General features: G+C 43.3%; 1 long non-coding RNA gene across 1 annotated transcript; it reads left to right on the forward strand.

The window, feature by feature from the left end:
• The first annotated feature begins 8,441 nt into the window (after nucleotides 1-8,441).
• LOC139051808 (uncharacterized) lies at nucleotides 8,442-19,999 on the forward strand. The gene is made up of 3 exons (XR_011509562.1): nucleotides 8,442-8,629; nucleotides 11,413-11,625; nucleotides 19,920-19,999. It is a non-coding gene; the product is annotated as an uncharacterized lncRNA (long non-coding RNA).
• The last annotated feature ends 1,356 nt before the right edge of the window (nucleotides 20,000-21,355 follow it).

Below are 21,355 nucleotides of genomic sequence, written 5' to 3' on the forward strand. Positions count from 1 at the left end.
GGCTTTTGTTCTCGATTGCCGCGAGGTGTTCATGCGCCGTCTGGGCCGGCAACCGGATGCAAGCGGCCGAGACGAGCCATATGGTCGGTTTCTGAGGGACCTCGCGCGTCCTTTTTCGCCTATAGGCATTCCAGCCGAAAGGCAGCGGCCCTTGTTCTGGTCGGGCTACGTGACGCTTTGAAGAAAAGACCAAACTATTCGAACGCGCTAGGCCGGAGCCATAAAGAAGAAAAAAAAAAACCCAGCAACATGTGCTGCGAACGAGGAGCGAGCGCCGTTGAGTCCCCTGTCCGGACCCATATGAGTGACAACACCCGATAAGAAACAAAATAGATAAAAAAATTGACACGTGCGAATGATTTGTCTACTTCGCATGGAGGCTTTGTCGAGAACAACGGAAGGGAGAGTGCGGCACAGTGATAGACATTGCAATTTGACAGCGCGTGTCGTCTGCTAGGAAAGTGACGTCTGTTAGAAAAACAAGTTGTGGGGCTCGTGCGACTGCCGCGCGCCGCATTTGGTACGAAATTGTTGTCCTGTCAACAGGCTTTCAAGCTGAAATGTCGCATTCACGTACGCTCTCCTCCAAAGAGACTGCACAGCTACCCAAGACGGCACCCATTTTACAGAAGACGAAAAGAGCCTGCTGATGGCACTAGTGAACGACTACAAGCATATTGTAGAATGCAAGAAAAGTGATGTCGCGTCGTTGACCAAGAAGAATGAGACATGGAAAGAAATAGCAAAACAATACAATGCCAACCACGGAATTATGCTGCGCGATCACCTCCAACTGAAGAAATGCTGGAGCAACCTGAAACAGAAGTGGAAAGAGGAAACTGCGAAAGAAAACCGAGCGTTAAGGGTCAACACGGTTCACCTTGGCCGCGCTCCGCTTTCGCTTTACGCACCTTGGCCGCGCCCCGCGGGGCGCGGCCAAGGTGCGTAGAGTAGAGGGGGTGCGTCGCGTCGTCTGCTACAGCGCTGGCTTGTTTTTTTTTTTTTTTTGCTGTACACTTCGCTAGACTCAGGTGACTGAGCGTCCGAGGCTGCGTTGCGGGAAAGCGCGCCTCACTCACTCGAGCATTTTCCAGCTGGTTCTGTCTACAGCTTGTGAACAGCCTGCTTAATCGATATACATAAACAAGCTTCTCACTACATAAATCACTTAGCATTTTTAAAAATAAGAGATGAGGGTAAAAATAATCATTTTTCGCGCTCTTTTTTATATAGCTGGGGCCACTGTATTTTACTTTTCTTAATAAGTGATGACTGTAAAATTAATGATTTTTCGCGCTCTTTATTAGGCTGGGGCCATATTATTTTACTTTGGCAGCACTGGGTACAGTGCATACCGAGAAACCTATTAGGCGCGCTCTTCTTGGTTGGAGTCATCACGTGATGAGCCTAGTGTGCCGTTTCGTGCATGTCTTGATGCTAGAACGAATTAGCCTAATTGACTTAAGAAAACGACAGAAACCCGCAATAAATTTCACAGAAAGTTAGAGAGCGATTGTTCAATCATGCATCATCATGTTCACCATCGATTTTACCATTAAGGAGGGCGATAATATTACTTCGACAGCAACTAGGAAGTGACATCCGCTGCTTCGATCGCTACTCTAATGTCACTGGTAGGGGTGCATGGAGCGCTTTACACGGTGTACGAAACCAGCAACCAAACAAAATGCAATTCATCATGCAAGTCGACAGAAATGCGTTTAACAACACTGCTGGTGTCTTTCGATTTGAAGAGTCATGCCCTAATCTTTAACTCGTGAGCGGCCAGTCACTCAGTTGAGCAGCCGTTGGCTGCACCGCATCAGCAAATTAAGCTAAGATGCGGTAGTATGACCTAAGCAAAAAAAGGGGGGCTCGGCGGTACATTGGGCTGACGCCCATGGTCAGTTAAAAAGTAGACCGGCCCAATCAGAGCAATCTGGCTTGGGCAGGGCTTGGCTTTTGCAAATGGCCAGCCCGTTTGCCGACCACCGGCATACTGTCGGCAGACGACACCGGGCCGGCCTCATGACCGCCGGTTTGATTATCGTGGCCGCGTTCGGCCAACACACGGAGCGGCGACTTCCCCACGATGGCAACAGCATCGCTTGTCCGCGGCAAGCATTCCTGTGTCGTATTTATATGTCGGTTTTACCCACTCAACCTAACTCCCCCCCCACCCCCTAACAAAAAAAAAAATCAATTACTTCTACTCTACAAATTTATCCGGTGCCCACCTCTATAGCGTAACGCAGAGGCCATGAACTGCACAATTGACAAATTATTCTATGCTAGTGAGAATATGCAGGTTGCCCATTCCGAGGAAGTACTGAAATGAAATAGAAGCGAAAAACGACCTAATTACCCGGCAAGATATAAATTAAACTAGTAAACAGAGATGTTGATTATAGATTTTCCACTCCAATTACATATTCAATATGGAGAGAAACAGCATTCGCATGCAGCGTGCATTGACTCCAAGCATTGACTCCAAGGAGAAAAAAAAACAGCAAAAAATGTCGACGCCACATGTTTTACTCCACCTAATCAATGTGATACAATAATTGACCGACGATTCCTCTAAATGAGAATACGACGTTTTGCGTCAGGTAGCCGTCAAAGGACCGGCACCGCTTCGGTGATTTTACTCAAACTGTGACAACAAAAATGAATTTAATTTATTAATAGGATATAGAAAGATGAAAAGCGGGAGGTGGAATTGCCGGCCAAATCAGTTGCTATGCCGGGTAGACCATGCACACCTACCAGCGCTTAATGGCAAAATCGATGGCAAACAAGATGATGCATGATTAAACAATCGCTCTCTAACTTTCCTTGAAATTTATTGCGGGTTTCGGTTGTTTTCTTAAGTCAATTAAGCAAATTCGTTCTAGCATCAAGACATGCACGAAACGGCGCGCTAGGCTCATCACGTGATGACTCCAACCAAGAAAAGCGCGCCTAATAGGTTTCTCAGTATGCACTGCACCAAGTGCTGTGAGAGTAAAATAAAATGGCCCCAGCCTAATAAAGAGCGTGAAAAATGACTATTTTTACCCTCATCTCTTATTTTGAAATATGCTAAGTGATTTATGTAGTGAAAAGTTTGTTCATGTATATTGATTAAGCAGGCTGTTCACAAGCTGTAGACAGAACCAGCTGGAAAATGCTCGAGTGAGTGAGGCGCGCTTTCCCGCAACGCCGCCTCGGGTGCTCAGTCACCTGAGTCTAGCGAAGTGTACTTTACAGCAAAGCAAGAGCTCCGGCACTGTAGCACACAACGCGAAGCACCTACCCTATAGCCCGTGTGCACCTGTGCCGCTTCACTTCGATGCGCCGGATGCACTGGCGCCCCGCGGAGCGCGGCCTCAGTGAGCCGTGTTCACCCTAAGAATGGACGACCCTGTACATGGCACCTGTATCACACGTTAAAACAGTTCTCAAGCAGTCTCTTGCACCAAAGGGACTGCTAGGGATACCTGAGCAGCACTTTTACTAAAGCAGCACATAAGAAGGTGGGCTGGTGTGTTTTGCATGCTCTTTCGATGCTTCTAGATGAACAGAGTCATCTTTCCAACTGCGCGGCACACTGTCAATTGAGGAATGCGAACCATATGGCCGGTGACTGTTTGAAACGTGCCAGCGCCGTAAAACCTCAGAGCCATCAGCAACTGCAGCATGGGAGGCACACAGGCTGTCCTCTGTTGTCTTCGCTTTCCTGGTTAGACAACATAGAGAGAAGCTGTCGCACGGCGTTCTTCGTGAATATGTAGCGACCGAGGAATTGTTCGTCGTCATACAGCTCCATTAGATGTCTCGGTCACGTAGGACGGGTTGCGGAATTTTTGGCAAGGGATGCGCCTCTGAAAACGCTGTATCCATGGCGTGGCAAGCAAACTTGAAGTTAGCTAACCTCCACGCAACATTCATTTAGGAGGCTGCCATGTTGGAATAACGCACGAAGTCAGTTTCAAGCTAGCCCGGGAGTAGACTTGAAACTTGAGCTTACTTCGACCAAGCCAAGTCGTCCACAAGTCGTCCGCAAGGTCGAGCACGATTTAAGACGAGCAGCGAAGCTGTCTTGAGACTGCCAGAAGTCAAGTTCGAGCCAAGTTAGATCTCTGCATTCAGGGTTGTAAACATCTGACAGCCTGCAAATGACACTAATGATGTAGTGCACTCACTCGAAGTGCCGCTTACTTTGACCTGTTTAACTGGTATGTAATATACCAGTTAGGCCTATTAGTGTATTAATGTAATACCATCTATTAGGCATATGAGTGTACTAGTCTAATACAGGCCATTAGTGTATCGGTGTGAAATTCAGTGTCGCTGTTTGCGGCATTGATCCTCAGACTGATACACCAATAGGCCTACATATAAATGTGAAGGTCAGTAGCCTCTTAGGCTACATAAATATGAATTGGAGAGCAAAACCACCTGAAATACATTACAGTACTGTCTACTGAATGCCCCAAATACAGTAGAACAAGTAGAACTGCAGAAATTGCTAGAAAAATTTTTTTGCGCAATGTGAATTTTTACACATCGCCTTTCAATATCTTCTTCAGGTCAGCAATCTCGATTGTGAAAGCTTTTGGTCCACTTCAACCAGAGGACATCCCTTTAAGGAAGTGGTTAAACAACAACCTGAACACAAAAATATAAACATATAGAAACTATTAAAAGCTGGGATGCTATATCTGCCACTAAAATTGCACTCAGCAAATATTAAACTATTTATTTGCTTCCAAATTGGAACACGGTGGTACCAAAACTGCCAAACTAATGTTATGAAAAGGTGATGTACTAGTTCAAAATGCTTACCATAATAAAAATATCACAGCAACAACAGGCCAAATATAAAGTGCATAACACCAACATTAAATGTTCTTGCGTTACATCAAAACTGTGTGTAAATGAGGAACAGCTGTAGGTACAAATCTTGCGCGGCATTTGTCAAAAAGCTAGGCATGCCAAAGTAGCAAGCTCGCAAGGCTTAGCGCATTCATAGATTGCGCACAACAATCGGGCTAGTGACACTACTGAATTACGACTACTTTCGGCATTAAGGAAAAACAACATTATACTGCATTAAAAGCTTTAATAAGTCAAATAATTACCTCCAGATGGTAGAATCAGCACTGGGGAAGTCTCCGCAGATCGACTGATATATCCACAAAGCCGCGATGCACAGACATAAAAACAGTTGCCTTGCATTGTTTCGAAGTGGCAACAGTGTCCACTGATGAAACTATGGAAATATACTATGGCGCAAATCCGATTGCGCAGGAACTAACACCATGGCACATCGTTCATTCACTAACAATCTGGTGGCTGTGTTTGTGTTTTCAATTGTATGTACTTAAACTTTCTTTGTTAATTGCCATGGCACAAGCAAATTTAAGGTGGGGCTTCATGTGGCCTAAAGACGAATTTCTGCTCAGTACAGAGAAGTAATATCACAAATGTCACTTGAGTCAGTAGTTCTTGTGCTTTCTGTTCTGTCCATGATTTCACTTCTGCCACCCATTTGTTTTCCTTCTCATTTTGCCGCTGCTGCAAGAAAATTACTCAGCAGTGCTTCTGTTTAGCCCCTGCATGTTTATGGATTGTTTTTGTTCTGCATCTCACTGCCATAATATTGTAGCACTATTTCTGTTTTAATTCTGTACAACTTTGACATGGACTCACAATGCATACACACGTGCAATCTTTAATTTTATGCACCATTGTTGATGTCCTCAACATTGAGGAAGTTTCGCCAACTGCAGTGCTTCCAAGTGTACATACGGTGTATGTACTCCCAAATACGCCCCTCGACATAAAGCTGAGCATTGAGAGGCACAGCCAGGGACAGTATTTTGAAAACCGCCGCAGAGTTGTTCAGTGGCTGTACAACGACCTCTGCTCATACAAAATGTAAGTGTTGCTGTAGGGCAATCTTGAGGCACGTGTATCACAATGTCCACTGCATGAGTGCCCTTGCATCTAATACAATAACTTAAGGTCTGGTTTCACAGAAATAGAAGTATGCAGTGGTGAAATGAGCTTTGCCTCCTGTTCGTCACTCGAAGCACACTTTTAGAGCCCTTACTTGAGAATGTAATACAGTCCAGCCTATTTCATAGCCTCACAGTGCATGGTGTATGTCTTGCATTTGTAAATTACCAAACACACTCAGGAAGCATAGTGACTTCCACTGATGAGTACAGCTAGAATTGCAGTTCCAAGTAATCATAATTTGCATCACTTGTGCAGCTGTTCCCTGCTAAAATTTAGGGTCACTGTAGAATGTTACGTATTCTGTGACAACTGGGGTACAACTGGTGTAAACAGTCTGTACAAGTGTCATTTCTCTTTTCCCTGTCAGCATACGTGGCATAGTGTGCTGGGAAAAGTTGTTTTTCATCATTGTTGCACATCTTACTAGGTATCCTGGGAAGCTTTATGAGGAAGCTGCAAGGGCACTCATCTCCAAGTACCCCAATTTGTCGGACACGACAGGAACCGGATACATAAGCAAGCTCTCTTCTTGTTGCTCTGCATTTATGTTTAATGATAACATTCAGTTTAAGTTTGGTTCTGTACAATTTACTAAACGATGTTATCTTTTGTAATCTTTATTTAGAAATGCTGTTGACTCTCTCTTGAGGGTCAGTGCAGGGAAAAACATCATCTTGCATCTAGAAGTTTACATACACGCTTATACACAGATATATAAAGCATGAAACACAGTTGACAGTGCTGCGATATGAATACACATGAGCGCAGTCACATTTTTTTTTCATATTTCTCAGGTTTTCTTTAAATTTCAAAAAGAAGCACCATGTGGGAGGAACAAACCTCATATGTGTTAACAGGAATGCTTGAGCATGTGGCCGCAGATACATCCGCACCTTCTACCACGTACAGCGGCGCTATCAGACAGATTACACGCCACATGAATAATTGCTCAGGGTGCGAGCAATTATTTTTGCGGTGCATAATATCACTGATAGTGCCATTGTGCCTGTAGAAGGCACAGATGTACATGCGGCCATGCGCTCGAACATTGCTTTTAGCAAAATTGAAGTTTGCACTTTGTTACAAAGAACTTGGTTGCACAATTGTGCCTGCCCTGAGCCCCTCTGCAGTAGCAAAATGCATTTCGCCTTATAACAATTATAGATTTTTTAATATTTCATCTTGGTAAACTAATTTGGTGGAATATAATACAGATTCCGAGGAGCATCACATGATGGCAAACAATAAGGCTTTGGTTTCACCGAGTCATGGCTTAGTGTTTTTTTTTTCTTTCTACCTTCTTCGCTCTAGTCTCATGGAACTTCAAGGATGTGTGATGTGCATGCAATCAGGCACACAAGCTCAATGGCTCAATTCCTGGTTGCTACAGGTGCATTTTGATAATAGCAAAATTAAAAAAATACCGTACTTGGTTTCTGTGGTGCATAGTTAAGTGGCTCTGGTTGTCAAAATTAATCTGGAGCCACCACTACAGTGCTTCATAGCCTTAAACGCCATAGATTTGACGTGCTGTGTCGTGCTGCAAGCTGGTCGCGAGTTATGGAATTGGCTGAGTGGCACAAGTTGAAGTTCTCTACACTGAGTTATGCTATCATAGGCTGTGCTACAGCCAGTCTTACTTACTTTGCTTGAGTGTTCACGTTTCATTTCTTACTTTATTTATGTGTTCAGCTACAGGAAAGGCACCTGTTTTTGTGTGTACCTCTGTTTGTCTGCACCTGTGCATGTTTGTGGCCAGCAGTCTAGTAACAGGCAGCATTAATACCTACCACAACCATTCATACCCGTCATGGCACTAATGCTAGCAGCTTATTTATTGTTTTATCACTTTGAATAATTGGTTACGTTAGTGTTCAGGAGCTGCAGGTGTGAGTTGATGTACATTCATTGAGTAGCGAAACATTGCAGCAGTCTGCTGTTGCAGTTTGATATCATGTGATCTGTTCGGTACATACTTGAAAGCAGCTGCACCATGAAGTCGTGTATGCAACATTTTGTGTTCTGTGTATGCATTCGGCACAGCACTGTACTTTCTTCATGATGGAAGGTATGGTACAAAGTTTCCAGTGCATGATATTCTCCAGGATTCCCACCACAATGTACCTTACATGAGCAGATACACCATAGCACTTTGCATTCACTAGCAGTGCCTTGCATTTTGTGCTAACCAAAACTGATAAACATGGCATGGAGGGTGCTGTTGACCAGTGTTTCCAGCTGGGCAGTGCATCACACTTATAAGCATGGACCACATAAAGTGAAGTTGTTAATTGTGGTACGTGTCATGCCTACATATTTTCTCAAGGAAAGATGTTTAACTGCTTCTAATGTGAAGCGCATTGTGTGCTTAGGGGGGGTCAGACAGCACGATCAAATTTTTTTATGCATAACTGTTAGGCACTGTGGTGCGGAGGAATGTTTTTCTTTCTCTGCTGATGGAAGTGCGGAATTACAGGACTCATGGCGTGAGGCCCTCAGGTTTAAGGCCAAATATGAAAGAAGTAAGCTAAGGAAAGCCGATGAATCCGAGGGACTGCCAGAAAAAAGGCCGAGACAGGAGATGCGACCTGCACTGCCTCGTAGAATGACAAGGCCCACTGCAGTATGTACAGATATCTTGTTTATTACTTATCCTAAGATGTACAATTGTTTGGGAAAGGTTATTGGGAACCATAGCTGTCATGACTAACAATGGGTCCTACAATAGAGTGCCCTGAAACTGCATACAGCTGCATGTCACTTTACAATGCACATCGGCTTTGGAAGTCAGTACTGTTCTAAATGCCCAGTGGATGTTAAACGAATTGAGTCTCAAAGCAGGCTTCTCATTAACTAGCGTATCATTAATATATATATATATATATATATATATATATATATATATATATATATATATATATATATATATATATATATTGAAGACCCTAATTCACAACAAAATTCACTTAAGTAGTGCACACTGTGGTATAAAGATTATAAAAGGGTAAGGTGCCTAAGAAAGGCTGGCCAACATTTTGATAGGAGGACCTATCTTCGTCAAAGGTGGCCTCGTCATCCTCGGCACGTTAGTTTTAAAGGGTTAGTAGAGTGACGTCACTTGCAGTTGTTGTCGGAGGCGGCTGGTTGTGAAGGGAGAGACTGCAAGGAAAATAAGCGCTGTCGCCCGACGTCTGTAAGTGTGGTTCCTAAGGCGAGAAGACAAGAGGGGGAAGGTGGGGGAAAAAAAACAGAGACCACGAGGAAAAAAAAAGAACAAGAAAGGAAAATTAAGGTTATGGGAGAGTGCTGGGGGAGCGAGAGAGTAGGGAGCGTTCAGGGGTGTCGTTGTCAGCATGCTTTTGTGGCTTTAGAGGAGCCGGTCAGCTGGTCAGTGCGCAAGTAACAAAAAAGACCCAAAAAGACATGAGTTGAAAGAATAACTTGAGTAGCGTAACAGCAATGCGTCGGGTAATGTTGAAGTAGTTAAGATGGCGACAAGGCAACAAGGAGCCATCTTAACTCCTTCAAAATTACCCGACGCATTGCTGCTACGGTACTCAAGTTATTCTTTCAACTTATGTCTTTTTGGGTCTTTTTTGTTACTCGCGCATACACCGGCTCCTCAAAAGCCACAAAAGCATGCTGCCAACGACACCCCTGAATGCTCCCTACTCTCTCGCTCCCCCATCACTCTCCCATACCCTTAATTTTCTTTTCTTGTTCTGTTTTTTTTTTCCCTCAAGTCTCTCTTTGTTTTTCTCCCCACCTTCCCACTCTCCCCCTCTTGTCCGCTCGCCTTAGGAACCACACTTACAGACTACGGGCGACAGCACTTATTTTCTTCGCAGTCTCTCCCTTCACAACCAGCCGCCTCCGACAACAACTGCAAGTGACGTCACTTACTAACCCACGAAATCTAACATGCCGAGGATGACAAGGTGGCCTTTCAGAGGTACCTTACCCGTTTTATAACGTTTATACCACAGTGTGCTGCTGCATCTGTCAGCCCCATTCTTGATTCTGGACTTAAGTAGTGCATGTTGTTAGCTGTTATTTGCAACTGCTGCCACTTGCTGCACTTGGATCTTTCTCACATGCGGGAGATAAATCCAAATGTGTTTACTGTATGTACCCTAAAGCAGAACTGACAAAATTTGTCTGACTTTTTTTGCTCTTGATAGCCAACTCCGAAATCAGGGTATGACACCGCAATTCCTGAAATGTTCAACACATAATAAATAATAACATATCTTAATGGATGAATTCAAAAAGTGTGATAATATTTTTTTTTAACTGTTTGCAAGTGATCCCTGTATGTCACAAAATTTGGGGGGTGGTAGGGTCACGTATCACTGATGTGTGGGTGAGTGCAGTAGTCAAAGCTGTATTATGATCGCCTTTTTGAGAGCCTTAGACAACGTGATAATAGGGGAAAGAAGATGAGAAGAATGAAGGCGACTGCATACACAAACAAAAGCAAGACCCAATACCGCCATAGGGAGTGTGAGCCACAATTTCTGTGGACAATAAAAGGAGAAGATGAAGCTTATTATCTCGTGGAATGTGGTGAAGTGCAGAGAGAAAAGGGGAAGAAGTGTGTATTCACCATGCATCTAGCTTTCAGCGGGACACTCATTGTATGGCTTATCAGCCACTAGATTGGGTTGAACAGTGTGGGTGTCAGCAGTTTGTGACCACTACCTCCAATTTTTGTGATGTACGAGAGATAACTTGTAGAGAAACCCTATTCCAAGAAGTTGTACTCTTATTGGTATGCATTTTGTAATTGTCACCGCAAAGAGGAAATAATATTGCAGTCAAGGAATTTGATGTGGCATGTAGTGAGGTGGTCAGAAGTTATCTGATAAAGGAAAATAAGGAAGGTAGTCTGAGTGTGCATTGATGACACCAAATTTCTGGCTGTATTTTGCTGAGACCTTTATGCTACTTGAATTTATAAGCCAAATTTGTTGCTGTAGACTTATGTGCTCAATGCAAGGAACGAAATTTTTGTAAGAATGATATGACACAAATGACATGAAAGTGTTCGCAAGTGATTATGTGCAATAAAAAAATGCCTACTACTTCTTTCAGGATATTTGTGACACATGGGTGTGACAATGGTCAAAATGGGGACCTGGGTAACAATATGGGCTACTGCTGCTGTACAAAGGATGATATTTTTGGCTGAAATCGCTATTCAAATATTCAGTGAAGTAAACTTCATGAAGTCTAGTATTTTTCAATACTCTCAGCACTACCTTAATCTGAACCATTCTTAGTAAACAAATGACTTCTCAATAAAGCATCACATGTTCTCAGTACTTGCAAACATTGCTGTCTAGTTATGTCTCTCTGCACTACAGTACTGCTTTTGCAAAGGTAATTAGTTAACTTGTTTTCTAGGTCGCAAATATGGCAGACGGGGAGGATGAGGAGTCCATTGCCGCCCATATAGCTGGGATGTGCAAAGAACGCCACAAAGCTAGCCCGAATCATGAATATTTGTCTGACTGCATGAAGCGGACATTTGCTGACAGGAGAGGATGGATTGCCTCTGAAATTCCAAGTGTGAAAGACGTGCTGGAAAAATATCCTGCACTTTCCACAAACGCTATTGTAAGTATTCATGATGGTTTCTTGCCCAGAAAAACAGCTATTTGTTCTTGTATTGCATGGCTCACGCCTTTAAATGTAGCTGTACAAGAAATCAAGTATGGGGACAGTACTATCATAGTAAGCATCATAAAGAAATTGAAGGTTATTGCAAAGGAGCATGGTTGACACATGGTATTTTAGGTTTCTTGTATAGTCCTAAAGGTGTGCTGCTGAGAGGGCATTTCTTACTTTTAAAGAAATTATATATACAAAATGCATGAAATGCTTGGAACTCTAGAAAGAAATATACTAGCAAGCCCCCAAATATCTAAATAATTTATTCATTGCTGTTTCCACTAACCATTTTTAGTTTAATTTCCTAGAAGATGTGTCATGATGTCATAATGCAGAAGATGTTTATGATGTTTGTAATTTGATCCCTTTGGCTCATTTGGTCATTTGCTATGCTGCTACTCTGCGATCCACTGTGGCTGCAGAGCAGATGACTGAGCAAACTGGAGCAAGTGGCAAAACATCACATTGTTGTTACGTGACCACCTTCTGTGTTGTTGCATCATGACACATACATCTCTGGGAAAGTAAAATGGAAATTGGTTTATGTAAAGCACTATTAAAGTAAGAGAGAGAGACAAAAGGGAAAGAAGGACAGGGAGGTTAGCCAGTGTGAATACCGGCTGGCTACCCTGTGCTGGGGAAAGGGGTAAAGGGAATAAAAGGAGAAGGAAGAGAGAAGAAAAAAAAAAGAAAAATGCACACAGTAACGCGATGTTACGCGCAACAATAGTCAAAGGCGTACAATTCGCACAATTCACATGTCCTTAAGAACTTGTGCAAAGCCCTTAAGGCCTTGAGTGCAGAAACCCGTCTGGACCAGTGTCCTAGAACTTTCTCGTCTGTGAAGGGGCGATTGTCTAGTTTTTGGAGCACGGTCACGAGCACTTTGCCTTTGCCTATTAGCACGAGCCTTTGCCTATAAAAGTAAAGTATACAGGGTGCCCATAGGCCTGTTAGTATTTCTTCTAATGTTTTCATGTCGACTTTTATGTGGCTAAAAAAAATATGAGGTTAGAAAATGCCCATGTTAGTACTCCTTTAAAGAGTTTCAAATAGCCACAGAAAATTTGTTATTATTCAGATGCAATTACATGCACTCAGTAGTGGAACAAAAAGCATGTTTTGATTTGTGAAATGATAATCTGTTACAGCTATTCTGTTAAATGTCTGTTCTTTCGGAAATTTGCTAGATCTTCCCATGGTTATTTGCATTCATTGAAATTCCTTGCAACATTAAGAAGGCATGCCTGTAGTATATTGGGAAGTGTTCTCTGTTCTCAATGGCTTGGCAAAGGCGCCTTCAAAATAAAAATTTGTCGATAAGCGACAAGTTATTACGACTTTTTTTTTTTGCCGGGTAATTAGTGTGGACAGTGGAGTGAGCCCTACACCCCTTGTTCGACTGGCTGCAGCACTATTTCAATGAGGAGGCTGAAAATTTTATGCTATCAGCCTCCTCGCTGAAATAGTGCTGCAGTTAGCCTCAGGTCAGATGGGAAAATTCAGCGTAACTTAGAGTAAGTGCACTTTGCTGTTAGTGTCACATGCAGGCTGTCAGATGGAAAAGTTTAGTTACACATGCTGTGGAGTGCACTCGGTAGCAAGTGTGTTTGATGAAATCGCTGCTCTGCGGTGACGTGTGTAGCCTCAATACTAGCACTTAAGACTAAATAAGAAAATAATGAACGCAGAGTTAGCACTAATTCTAAGACAGTTTTTTTAAGTTTAAAATGTTATGATGGTCCTTGTGTCATCAGTAAAGTTAAAACAAGCTTGAAACGTTCATGTAAACAATGAAAGGAAATTTTTCAACGTTCAAAGTCCATCTTTTTGATGGTATGGATTCTGAACATGTTCCTTGCTTGTATTGGCTCAATATACATGCAGGGTGTCTACCAACCGGGAAAACCGGGAATTCTCAGGGAATTTGAACAGTCTGGAAAAACTCGGGGAAAACTCAGGGAATTTGTGCTTCCATCAGGGAAAATTAGCTGTAACTTTATTGAAAGGGAACGAAAGTCGTGGTAATGCTGGCTCCAGTAACAGTGGAATCGCAACGAATCATTATTGACGCCGTGTCATCGGCACGATGTATTGCCAGTGTAGTTAACGACCGATTTTCTAGACGCCCGATTTTTCGGACATGCCCGATAATTTGCACGGTTTTGCGGCACCACCACGTACTCCATATAGTCAATGTATATTGCCCTGACTGCATGTCTGAAATGGCATTAATCAAAGCCGCCTCCGCCGCTATTTTGATTATCTCGCCGCCTCGAACCGGCACTCTCGCAGGCAAATCCGCAAATCCGTAACCACCACCGCGGCAACGTCAGGCCTAGCTGCTTCTATGTTCGCTATTAAGCTTCTTGCCGAGCGGTGCCGTGTTTTTCATTGAAAGAATTCGCCGCTATCACCACTGGCACCGACTCCGCCTTTGTAATCCTAGCGATTGGCTTTGAAGCTCGCAGAGCACAGCGCGTTGGGTAATGCCAGTCTGCGAAAGTTAGCTTCGCCTCGGTACACTACTGTTAGGCGGTGAAGCATAACAAGCGTGGGAAGGGGGCAATTGTCGCGGGACACAGTATACATTACTTAATTACACATGCGTGCACGTCGTCTTCTGTCACAGTACAAGCCCTGATATGCCTAAAAAGCGTACTGGCAGGCCTTCAGAGCTTTTTGAGACGTGCCTGTGGTAATTGTAGCCCTTAAAGGCAGTTAAAGACATGCATTAATTTTTTTCAGACTGCCCGTTTTTTTTTCATTTTTTTGTTTTGCGGCCCCTCGGAAGTCCAAGAAATCAAATGTTGACTGTACAACTGACCAAGAAGATGCTTCAGATGATCCATGTGGTGAAAGCGTGGTAGAGGGAGGATGAGAACAGAAAGGACCGACGCACTGAGGAATTAACGGGAAAGGAAGGGTGCCGCCACCTTTTTGAAGAAGCTTGAGCTAAAAAAACTAAGTGATGGCTGATGCTGAGACAGGTGTCCCTCATCCAAACCAAAATAAATTGTTTACGCAGTGAAACCCAACACTGAGATGTTGTGTACGGGCTGAGAGTATGTCAGGACAGTTAAGGTTGACTTCCCAGCTGCTGAGAGAGAACCTTAGTTGTGACAAAGTTCAGGACCTCATACAGATGAGCTTGCTATCAGTTGATAGAAATAGCTGATATTAAAAAAATATTTACTTATGTATGCATCTCCTTTTCATTCGTATTTGAAAATGTTCGACTCAATTTGGAATGGGCTTTACCATTTCTTTCGCTGTGCATTTTACTAACACCTTCCTTCTGTTTTCTTTTTAAATAAAATATATATTACTCCTTACTATTCAAACTGGATTAAGTCATTTTTTTGTTTCAGCATGCTTACTAGAGAGTGACAGCATCGGGCAACGTGGTGTCAGCCTGTCTTGACATAAAACAAAGATCTAACTCATTCTGGGAATTTCGCAAAGGTGCTCAGGGAAAACCTGGAAAACTCGGGGAATTTGGAAATGTCAACTTGGTAGACACCCTGATGACCCCTCCCACCCTTTCCTATGTTTTGGTGCGAGCTCCTCCGCCCTCCCCTGAGGGTACTCTGATGCAAAACATGAAGGAAGTGGGCAGTGCTAAGAACTTTGGCTGGAGACCTATCCAACGACTTACCCTTTCCACTATAAGCCTGTTCAACATAGAAAGGAGTGACCTCCAAATGTTGGGTAATGTTGTCTTGTACCGGTGAATCTTGTCCTGTGACATAAACTAAGGGTGATTGTCCTTGCCGACATACCCGGCAATTTGCAGGGTGTTATGATCTGTAAGGAAGAGGATGACAGAAGGCAGATGAATTGGAGAGGACACGGAAGTGGAACCTTTAATAGGCCTGTGATGTTTGCTTCATGCTGATGGGCTCCTACAGGCAAATACAAAATGAAGACATGGGCTTATATGTGTGTTAGCATTTTTTTACATGCATGCAACCTGACTTGGCTCTCATCAGCAGCTAGGCACTATGCTGTTGATGGCATTTAGGACTCCCAAGTGCTGCTGGCTGTGACATGGTGACTAGCGCAAAGGTGCAAAGCCAGCGTTCTGCCTGTGTGACATTTTGCATAAATCCAGGGAAAACACGGGGTAGGCGGGAGATGGAAATTCAAGACGATGAGCAAAAGGAGAACAAGGTGGAAGCAGGGGCCAACATTTCGACAAGTGGATTTGTCTTCTTCAAGGCTTCAAGAAGACAAGTCCACTTGTCGAAACGTTGGCTCCTGCTTTCACCTTGTTCTCGTTTTGCTCATCATTCTGCATAAATATATGTCTAGCTGTGGGTGGGACCAGTGACTTGCTCAGTTGCCATTTTCCTTTATCATTGAGTGCTCCACAATAGAAGTAAAAATATCATCCATGAAAGAAACAGGGTGAACAGGGGAAGTTGTTCGAATTGATTAGAATCAAGCTGTGTAGGCAAAGTAATCGCATATTGCTGATCACCTGTCACACCAATGGTACACTGCAAACACATCAGTGGGTGCAGCATTTGACTCCAGTTTATCTTGCACCTACCGTATTGTTCATTTGTGGAGAGCAAAACTGTGTCCTTTAGCACGTGGCAAAGGTTAAAGACATTAATTAGAAGTTTTTGCGATCTGGGAATGTGGTTGTTTGTTATGGAAAGAAGATACCTCTTTGTGTTGTTTATTGATATCTGTGACAACTGTCTGGGTAACATATGCACAGACTATTTGTGTTGCAAAATTTTACCTCGGGCTGGTCTTGTGCCGCGTTCCTTGTCTCGACTTCATCTGTCCTGGCGTACAGGGCCTGCCATGTGAAATACCTCTTATAGGTGGAGCTGTTTCATTGGAGTGAAATAATTTCTGAATACATTGAATTATGTACTGCACACTGCTGTACAATTTCTAGTTGAGGGTTTTACATTGTACTGCCTAGCCTTATCTAGATAAGACCCCTGCAACAATCGCAAATCTTTTCATTGAGCATAAAAGTAATGAAGCTGGGGTTTCAGTGTCCCAATGCCCTCTTTCTTTTCGCACAATGTTGTGCTTGTATATTGTGTTCAACGGTGGCCATTGTAAATATCGTGTCACTGTTATCTTGCATCATGCTTAGCTGGAAGGGATGATATATGTACCAGATCTCAAGCATAAATCAAGAAAATAGAAAGTGAATGTGAGGTAACATCACCCTTTTTAAGGCTAAAGGATTTAACATACATTGTTGACTGAATCTTGCCAAATCCAGGACCTAGACTGACCTAGGCTTATTTGTTCGTTCTCGCATACTTCAAGATAGAAACGTTATCAAAGCACTATCTTGCAGCAAAATCTTGGGTCACGTTCAGTCGCATGCTTAACAGCAGTGCATAGATTACTTCTATTATCATTCCCCTAGCTATAAAAAGTCTTTCTGCCATAATACCGGGCAGAGAGAATTGGCGTTTAGACTTCGAAGACACACAAGGATTATCTGTTCTTTCTTTGTTCACAGTATTTAAACAGCTTGAGTTACTTTGCAGATGCAGCAAAAATAATTGGAATTAGTATGGTGGCATTTGCGCAACAGGGCAAGACAATTGTGATAATTTGCACTAGTTATGTATGCTGCCACTGACCTTGATAATGCACAATTTTGAGACCAATATGTGAATGAAACCGCCATCTGTCCTGCTTCATTTCCTGGGTTTGTTTGTTGGTAGTTCACAAGTGCCAACACCGTCTCCAATTCCAAGCAAAAATCTTGTGCCGGTGACAGGGGCCACTGCTTGTTGTTTACGGTCGCTACTGTTTGAGGATTTGTTTTATGCTTTTGCATCGACCAACGTTGTTATTCCAGCACCTTTAATAGAAAATTATGGGCTAACCTGTACTTTGTTGCTGCTCAATATTCGTAACAAGTTCTAAATATTTTGGTCCACATTGTAGAATGAAACACTTGCATTTATCTGGATTTCTGTTTTCAGACATCCAGGAAGCCAGTTCATGTCTCTCCAAGAGCTCAATTCTTGTATAGTGAGGTGTGCATACACTAGTGCCCGCTCTTTTCCTTTTTTTTTTCCTGGATAAAACACGCAAGAAAATGTACAGTTCCATTCACGGATGTAGGCAGAAAAATGCAATGTAGCTGCAAAGTCTGAGCACAAACAAAGGAAGCGAGAAGTACATCTTCTTTCGAATTAGCTGTTGTAGAAATTCTGGTCACTGTATACACTGGTTTTGATGTATATTTCCACCGTTCCTTTTTGTATGCTGCTGTATATTCGCATTAACATTTAACATTTAACTTTTATCTTCTGTTTTTATGCATCGCTGTGTGCTATTTAGTGCTTGTTCATTAACATTGCACCATTGATTGGTTCACTGCACGCCCCTTTACCTAATGCACCCACCTGCATTTTACTGCTGTTGTACAAAAAATTAAAGAGGAACCTCCCTAAGCGGGAACTGTACAAAATATACATAGCATTTAATGCCAGTCAGCGTGGTGCGGAATTTGTTATGCATGATAATGAATTGCGGGCAGTTACGCTGATGTAGTATGCATTTTAAAATTTTGTATGCATAAGGAGTACGAGCAGAAAGATGCACATATTTACATTGCTGAGCATACAGATTCCGCAACACGCCGACTGCCCTACAATGCTACGCATACCTTTGACCGTTCCCGTTCAAGGAGGCTCTGCTTAATTTGTTTGCGGGATGCCCGGTGTGGCATAACCAACGTGTGCATGCGTAATTAATGCATGAGTGGTGCATCCTGTTGTTTTCGGTCCCCATTAGTTCACCTTCCATTCTCACTGGTCGGGTACTTACGAGGTCATACCATACTGCCTGCTATCCCCCTTTTTGTATAGACCTAGGCATTTCTTGCTTAGGTTTAGTGTCTCCTTTCTACGTATGGTGTACGGGGAACGGTGAAAGTAGACGGGCTTGTAGAATGTTTTGCGTTGGCATGCCTATTGTGATCGTGGACAGTGGGTCATTTGTCACCATACACTGGATGGCAGCTATCACCTGTGCACACAATGAGCTTAAAGTGCACATGCTCGCCCTGTATTGGGAAAGAGGGCTTGGCTTCACACGAATTTTTTGACCGGCAACCATATAATGCGATGCATCAAAAACTGGCAGCTCCCACTTCATGCGTTAATCAGGGATAAGTGAAGCTTTCTTTGATGTTTACAGAAAGGTTTTCACTTCTCTGTAGCTCAACGCTTCGTGCTCATTGCATGGTGTGGTCAGGGTCTCGTCACTTCACGTCTTTGTCCGCACTCGGCTGCTTTTGTTGACCACGTCTTTGTAGCTGACTTCTTCAGTTTTCTCCTGCCCCAGTCTAGAGTAGCAGGCCAGAGCAAGCTATAGCTAAGGCCAACCTTTCTGCTCTTCTGTAAATAAATTTTTCTCTCTCATTTGGCAACTTCCCTACTTTTGTTCTGCTTGTCTATTCTGAACACGCCCATTCTTCATGATGAGCTAAGAATGCTCACAGGCCCATTTGCGAGGGTTGTGCGAGCATTCAAAACTTTCGAATAACGAAATCGGATAGTGTCCTATTCGATAGGGTCTTCAAATTGAATGGTCGCTATTTGTAAATGTGAATATTTTAGTAATATTTCAAGATATCAACTGTGCCAAAGTAAGCATTTAAAGGAAGCAAATGTACTGTCAATTTTCACCCCTGTGGGCATAGTATAGACATACTAAAACATGAGAAATTGCATAGGAAAGGAGGCTACATCACATGGGTAGCCATATTTACCAGTCTGTAGAGCGATCATTTGCAATGCCTGAATAGCCCTGTGTTTGTGAAGGAACTACTTGTTTGCTCCATTCGTGCTTTTAATAACGCTTCATAACGTATTGTGTGTAATGACAGAAACTCGACAACTGAGATGTGAGCATTGTTTTATGTTAGTTGTGATAACAACTATTCATTACTATAAAATTATCTGCTTGAAAAGTATTCAGTTCAATTCACTTCTGGCACTACTCAACTCGTGCTCAACTTGGTTTTGAAAATTACTATTTGCACAGTGCTACAATTTTCACATATCCAGTGATCCAAGTTGTATAATTGGCAAAACAGCTGCAGCCAACAACCATAAAAGGGGGAGGGGGAAGAAGCAAAAAAAAAAAGCTTCGCTTTAATAAATATGAGTGTATGACTAGCTTCCATGCTTTTCTGGTGCTTGGATTTGAAAGAGGTGACAATGCTGTTATTTTTGTTCTAGCATCCGGAAAGAGAACACAGCCCACTGCCTGTTTGCAGCTTCACTGAGACATGTTGAAGCCAGTGGGAATAAAGGCAGAGCCCTCATCTCAAGGTTGGTGTTACCTTTTGTGCACTTTGGTGTTGCTTACAATGTGCCCTGTTGCACGGGTGCTTGGTGTGTCAGTACGTGAAGAGGCCTTGCAGTGCCTTTTGTGAAAGGTGTGGAACGTGTCTAATATCTGTGGGTCATCTATCTGACAAGTCTTTTCTAGCAAAAAGCTTTTGATTGTGCCTCGTATGGGTAGAGTGGTCGGCAACATTATGCTCCTGCTGTCATGGCCTTGCTGCCTTTCCACTCTTTTCGTATTGTACTAACTCCACTCAAATACATGCCACTGTGCCTAAGCAAGTGTCGCCCACAGTGCTCCCTCCGTCTTGGTGCCAAACTTTGCATCAGTGTGATGGTAAGGTAGTGTACCACGACTTTCAATTGTAACCGCTCGTCTCGGGGACCGTGTTATCAGCGGCGTCGCTCACCGTCAGATGGTGGCACTAGCACATCAGTAATGATATTTCACCATCCTCTGCCCCTGCTTATGTTAGAGCCATTGCTTCGTGCTGATGTCTAAAGTAATCCTTCCCATAGCCATGGTATTTACCCCGAATAAAGGAGGGATAAGTGTGAATTTTTAAAATCTCAGAAAAATCAGGCAGCCTTTTGAGTGAAATTGTAGGCTTGCAGGGGGCATTATCACGATTATCATCATCATCATCAGCCTTGTTATGTCTACTGCTGAATGTTGGCCTTTCCTAGTGCTCTCCGAGCTCTGTCTTGCTCCAGCTGACCACATCGTATCCCTTCAAATTTCCTAATTTCCTCACAGTTCCTTGCTCAGGGTGTCTACCAACCGGGAAAACCGGGAATTCTCAGGGAATTTGAACAGTCTGGAAAAACTCGGGGAAAACTCAGGGAATTTGTGCTTCCATCAGGGAAAATTAGCTGCAACTTTATTGAAAGGGAACGAAAGTCGTGGTAATGCTGGCTCCAGTAACAGTGGAATCGCAACGAATCATTATTGACGCCGTGTCATCGGCACGATGTATTGCCAGAGTAGTTAACGACCGATTTTCTAGGCGCCCGATTTTTCGGACATGCCCGATAATTTGCACGGTTTTGCGGCACCACCACGTACTCCATATAGTCAATGTATATTGCCCTGACTGCAGGTCTGAAATGGCATTAATCAAAGCCGCCACCGCCGCTATTTTGATTATCTCGCCGCCTCGAACCGGCACTCTCGCAGGCAAATCCGCAAATCCGTAACCACCACCGCGGCAACGTCAGGCCTAGCTGCTTCTATGTTCGCTATTAAGCTTCTTGCCGTGCGGTGCCGTGTTTTTCATTGAAAGAATTCGCCGCTATCACCACTGGCACCGACTCCGCCTTTGTAATCC

This window comes from Dermacentor albipictus, unplaced genomic scaffold (genome assembly GCF_038994185.2).
Source record: "Dermacentor albipictus isolate Rhodes 1998 colony unplaced genomic scaffold, USDA_Dalb.pri_finalv2 scaffold_14, whole genome shotgun sequence".
NCBI lineage: Eukaryota > Metazoa > Arthropoda > Arachnida > Ixodida > Ixodidae > Dermacentor > Dermacentor albipictus.